This window comes from Ochlerotatus camptorhynchus, unplaced genomic scaffold (assembly GCF_037179485.1).
Source record: "Ochlerotatus camptorhynchus isolate MF236.1 unplaced genomic scaffold, CSIRO-AGI_Acam_v1.1 ptg000267l, whole genome shotgun sequence".
Taxonomy (NCBI): domain Eukaryota; kingdom Metazoa; phylum Arthropoda; class Insecta; order Diptera; family Culicidae; genus Ochlerotatus; species Ochlerotatus camptorhynchus.
The window spans coordinates 3,478,743-3,484,742 of NW_027040757.1; the positions used below are offsets into that span (position 1 = coordinate 3,478,743).

Genomic DNA, 6,000 nt, shown 5'->3' on the forward strand with positions numbered 1-6,000 from the left:
CTTCATCGACAACTGTCGCTTCCACCGGTTTGTCCTAAAATGAAATGTGGGGAAATTTTTTCCACAAGCATTGGTTCTTCAGAGCGATCGAACTCTACAGCAAGTTGCTTGACGCAAAATTGAACCCAAAGCACCAAATTCCTGTTGCCAGAACATACATACGACACATCTTGTACTCCGTATCTGACTACCAAAGTCCTAGTCAGCTTGCAAACGATGAAGGATATGATTTGTAACCTATTGTTCCAATGTTTAAAAACTTCTATGTTGACATTGCAGTCGACTGCAACGAAACACTAGTCAAAACCTACTCACAGCTGATTGAACAAGTGGACCGCCTAGCATCCCAATATTCTGAAACACATTCTAGGTGACCTCAAGGAGGATCAACCATTACTAGAATTTGATCGCTCGTCTCGTCGTCTCGTCATCCATCAAAACATTGATTTTTTAAGCTTCCCAAAGAACGACGATTTTGAGTTCAAGGTTAGATTCAAAGTTCCTGATCTTCCACCACATCTACAAGTCACTAAAAGCATTGTTCTCACTTTGGGTCTTATCGGTTCATCGTTCGGTCAGCGGTTATGACAGGAGCAACTGAATTTGGACGATGAACTTTCGGAGGTTCTACAATCTTGGTGGCTGTCCCTTAAAGATTCGGTCCCTTTCATCCGAGATCTTTGAATTCCATGATGGTTATTTGGATAAAGTATAGTTAGCTACGACCTACACTGCTTGGTCGATACTTTTTCAAAATTTTGGCTGTGTGTGCATTAACTGTCCATGATCAGCACCGTACTCACCAGTTTGGGCCATTGGCTCTTGTCACAAACAAATCCTGAGCGGCTAAAAAACTGCTTGGATTTGATTTGGAGCGATTGATTTACTTAACGGCAAGATAGAAAATCAATTCTGGCAACTTTGACGAATTTCTGCCCGAAGATCGTTTGATCACCTTGAGTGACTACAGAATTACCATAGCTTTAACGCAGTTTCTATAAATTTTTTTACTTCTAAGGAAGCTTTTAGGAAAGTTCTGTGACTTTCAAGGAAGTTCTGTGAACTATTGAGAAGGAAACTTCAGGGAACTGCAGTGAACTTTAGGAATGAGCTGAAAACTTCAAAGACATATGAAAGACTTCAGAAAAAAAAAGATTTTCGAATTTAAGGAAAGTATTCCGAGCTTCAGGAAAATTCTGCCAGGTTCAGGGACATTTTTCAACTCGAAAGCTCTACGAGCTTCAAGAAAACTCTTGAACTTAAACTCGACAATGAAGTTCTGTGAACACCTGGAAAATTATGCAAACTTCAGTGAAGTTCTGCGAATTTGAAAAAAATTCTGAGAATTTTGGGGATCTGCTTCAAATTTTGGGGACGATCAGCACTTTTTTTTCGGAAAGTTAATTGAGCTTAAGCGATACTCCCAATATCAGTAAAATTCTAAAAAATTTAGGGGTGATCTGTGAACTTCACGATATTTTTGTAAACTTGAGAGAATTTTTGCAAACACATGTAAGTTCTATGAACGCAGGAAAGTTTTACGAACTTCAATGAAGATCTCTGAAGTTAAGGAAAATTTTATGAACTTTAGTAGAGCTGTGCGATCTCCAAAACAATTTACAAAATCCAGAGAAAAAAAGAGGTTTTACAAACTTCAAGGAAGTTCTACAAACTTCAAGGAAGTTCTTCAAACTTCAAGGAAGTTCTACAAATTTCAAGGAAGTTCTACAAACTTCAAGGAAGTTCTACAAACTTCAAGGAAGTTCTACAAATTTCAAGGAAGTTCTACAAACTTCAAGGAAGTTCTACAAACTTCAAGGAAGTTCTGAAAACTTCAAGGAAGTTCTGCAAACTTCAAGGAAGTTCTACAAACTTCAAGGAAGTTCTGCAAACTTCAAGGAAGTTCTGCAAACTTCAAGGAAGTTCTACAAACTTCAAGGAAGTTCTACAAATTTCAAGGAAGATCTACAAACTTCAAGGAAGTTCTACAAACTTCAAGGAAGTTCTACAAACTTCAAGGAAGTTTTACAAAATTCAAGGAATTTCTACAAACTTCAAGGAAGTTCTGCATTCTTCAAGAAAGCTCTGCAAACTTCAAGGAAGTTCTTCAAACTTCAAGGAAGTTCTTCAAACTTCAAGGAAGTTCTACAAATTTCAAGGAAGTTCTACAAACTTCAAGGAAGTTCTACAAATTTCAAGGAAGTTCTACAAACTTCAAGGAAGTTCTACAAACTTCAAGGAAGTTCTACAAACTTCAAGAAAGTTCTACAAACTTCAATGAAGTTCTACAAACTTCAAGGAAGTTCTGCAAACTTCAAGGAAGTTCTACAAACTTCAAGGAAGTTCTACAAATTTCAAGGAAGATCTACAAACTTCAAGGAAGTTCTACAAACTTCAAGGAAGTTCTACAAACTTCAAGGAAGTTTTACAAAATTCAAGGAATTTCTACAAACTTCAAGGAAGTTCTACAAACTTCAAGGAAGTTCTACAAACTTCAAGGAAGTTCTACAAACTTCAAGGAAGTTCTACAAACTTCAAGGAAGTTCTACAAACTTCAAGGAAGTTCTACAAACTTCAAGGAAGTTCTACAAACTTCAAGGAAGTTCTACAAACTTCAAGGAAGTTCTACAAACTTCAAGGAAGTTCTACAAACTTCAAGGAAGTTCTACAAACTTCAAGGAAGTTCTACAAACTTCAAGGAAGTTCTACAAACTTCAAGGAAGTTCTACAAACTTCAACGAAGTTTTTTTTAGCCTTAGGGAAATTCTTTTTACTTTCAAGACGCACTTCAAACTTCAGAGAAGGTCTTCATGCTTTAGGTAAAGTACTGCAAACTTTAGGAAAATACTACGATCGAACTTCAGGAGTATTCTGCGAACTTCAGGAACGTTTGGAAAATTGTATGAATGTTTCTCGATCACGAGGAAGTTCAATGTGAACTTCATGAGAGTTCTGTGAACCCTAGCATAATAATATGAACTTAAATATAGATCTGCAAATACTATGAAAGTTTTACAAAAATCAGAAAAGCTCTTCAAACGTCAGGAAAGGTCTGCAAACTTTAAGCACCTACTGCGAACCACAGGGAAAATCTTATAAAATTAGGAAGTATTGTGAACTTTAAGAAATATCTGCGAATTTCAGAAAATGTTTACCAAGTTCAGAGACGTTCTTATGCTATTTCAGAAAAAAGGCATCGTAAAAATCAAAGAGTAAGAGGGGGGGGGGGGGGTATATTGCCAAAATTAGAGCTTGCCACCTACAAAAATATCCTAAGTACTGTTATATGACTGTATGGTTTCGGGTTTGATTGGCTCAGTCAGTATGAGCAAGTTTAGTAAAATGCTTGTTTTTTAAAGGCCTCATTTGCTGTTGAATCATCGATCTTCTAACGCTTTAAATTTCACAAGAACCCATTAGAGAATTGTCGATCAACAGGATATGCTTGAACTTTAGGACGAATCACACCGATTGAGAATGACAATTCCCTAAAATACAACGTCCGAGTTACATTGTGATATTTACAGAAGTCCAAGATTTTCAGAATCTTCAAAATGCAGACTTTAAGTCTCAGCTCATCGACTTTGATGTGGAAATTTACGACGCAGGTCATCTTCATTTGGCCGGCCGGCTACCCCAGTAACGTTACACATGAAACTGGTTATAACGTTTGTTACATGGCCAGAGAACCAATATTTCTGGGGTACATTGACTTTGCTCTAGAGCTGTCATGATGCTCTCATCTTGCATTTTTTTGACGTAGGACTACGTCTGTGATTTCTATTTGTGAAAACCGAAATGTAACGAAATTATGAAAGATTTTGAACGTTGATAACTCAGTTGCCCCTGAACCAATTTCAATAATTTTATCACCAACCGATCAGAAATATTTCTACGCATCTGTTAAATTTAAGACTTTATCATTTTTCAAAATGTCTCTATTTAAAATTGATTGAATGTGGAACTGTTGCTATGATAATTAAAATTATCACCAATTGCCTGCAAAAAGCGATTTCCCTAACACAGATTTCAAAGTTGAATTCCATCCGGTCCGGGGTGTTTATTCAATCACCGCGTAGTGAGTGATGGTGTTCTCCAGTACACAACGAAAGGATCCCCGCAAGCAGCTAGCTATCAAGGCTGCCCTCAACCGCTGATTGGGTTCAGTCTGGTCGTCGGAATCAGCAGCAGCAGCAGTGCTTCGGCACGTGACGTTGAATATTGTTCTTCAGTACACAACGAAAGGCTGCCTGCAAGCAGCGAGCTGCAGCCCACATGAGCATCCATAGAAGGAGGAAGAAGCCGCACCGCTATTGATTGGAATCAGTAGCTCTTCGTGAGTCGCTGTGGGCCATTTATGCCAAGCGCGTCATACTTAAGAGGATAAACCGAGAGAACCCCACTCAAATTCCTATTCGTACACAAAACACAGCTCCTGCTGCAGTTACAAATAACATTTATTATATAGGACCACGTAGTCCTACGTCACCATTGTGTACAACCCCATAAAGCTGTCCTTTGTAGCTTTTTTTTTCAGATTTCATACTTCAATCGGTTATTCCAATACTTTCAACCGTCGATGCCATACTGTCAGGACATTTTTACTACTACTAACGGTTAGAGAGTGACACCTTTAGTAACGGCTCTCGTCACTTTGAACAATAACAAACGGGATCTCAGCTCTCGCTCTCTCAATTTCCACATCACCCACCAGAAACCAGAGAATTCAGAGAGATATTCGCCAATAGCTCCTCGCCACCCATTCCATCGTGCGCCCTCACCCACATGGTTTTCGCAAATCCCTTGTAGTGTTTTTGTTATTTTCCCAAACAAGATCCGTCCTATCCTCCGTATTTTCGGCTACAAGCGCGCCTTCGGAATTCCACTTTTCCAACAACAACAACAACAACAGCAACATCGACGACGACGACGACGACGACAGACGTTTGTAGTACTCGATCCGGTGCCGCCTGGAAGTAGGCCACCTCAGTTGCTCTCGAACGGTGTTCCGAGATAACCGTGTTTTTCTACGATCTGCGGTTCGTGTGCTTGGTCGAGAACCTATCTGAGGCCCAATTTTTGCTACACCCGTGCGAAAGGGTCACACACGCGTTTTTTTTTTCGATTTTAGGCTGTCATTCAGAGAAGATTTCAGGGGCGCGAGAGTGTGATTTGCAGTCAGCTGGTGACGTGAAACCCCGTGTGGATATTTGCGGTCATCCCCCGGGCGGTGGTGGTGGTGATAATCGATTCTCCCTCTGTGTCGAGCGAAGACGGAATGCGAATGTGATTTCGGCGAGCCCTGCCAAATGGAAGTGGGAGTGTGCGTTTTTTTCCGCTCGTTGTTGTCGGTCGCTTTTGGGTGGATGAAAATTGATTAATAATAGTGGAAAAAGCTTTTAATTTTGGCTGTTTTTCCTAGCCCAGACGACGGGTGTACGTGCGAGTGAAATCGGAAAATGTGAAAAGCTAAAAAATTGCGGTCATTTAGTGGTGGGATGTTTTTGCCCGGTATGGGGAGTATCAGCACATAGAAAATATTTGTTTGCGGTGTCGGTTGGAGGAAATGTTGCAACATTAGCTCAATTTCGAACGTGATCGGTGTGCTTGAAGAGCGAGAGTGAGTCGATACGGCGAGTGGCACGATACACGAAAGCGTCGAAGGCAAGCGAACTCAAGTGGGTGGAAAACCGCCCACCACCCCGGCGAGTTGAAGGCACGTCAGGAAATAATGTAGTGAAGTGAAGTAGAAACTTGTCCACAAAAATGTGTATGACAACTAAATCGATTCTGCTAATCTGCCGTGCAAAGTTTGCTAACCTAGAAAAGTTCTACGTACCGGTTGTCGGTTGCGACAGTGATGTGGTGAATCCTGCATGAGTGAAGAAGAAAATTCTAGTGGAAATTGACAGTGCTTGCGGCGGGAGAAAAGTGCGTGAGTGTGAATTCGGCAGGCCATCACTGGAGGCAACGCAAATTTTAGCTGACAGTTTGAATATC

At 40.3% G+C, this 6,000-nt stretch overlaps 1 protein-coding gene across 1 annotated transcript in view; it reads right to left on the reverse strand.

The window, feature by feature from the left end:
• LOC135705450 (NADH dehydrogenase [ubiquinone] 1 beta subcomplex subunit 2, mitochondrial-like) overlaps window positions 1-5,795 on the reverse strand; it is a 247,189-nt gene extending 241,394 nt beyond the window's left edge. Inside the window, exon 1 of the mRNA XM_065227202.1 lies at window positions 5,781-5,795. The gene's annotated coding sequence lies outside the window, so the exon portion shown is untranslated. The remainder of the gene's footprint in view (window positions 1-5,780) is intronic.
• Between the last annotated feature and the right edge of the window lie 205 nt (window positions 5,796-6,000).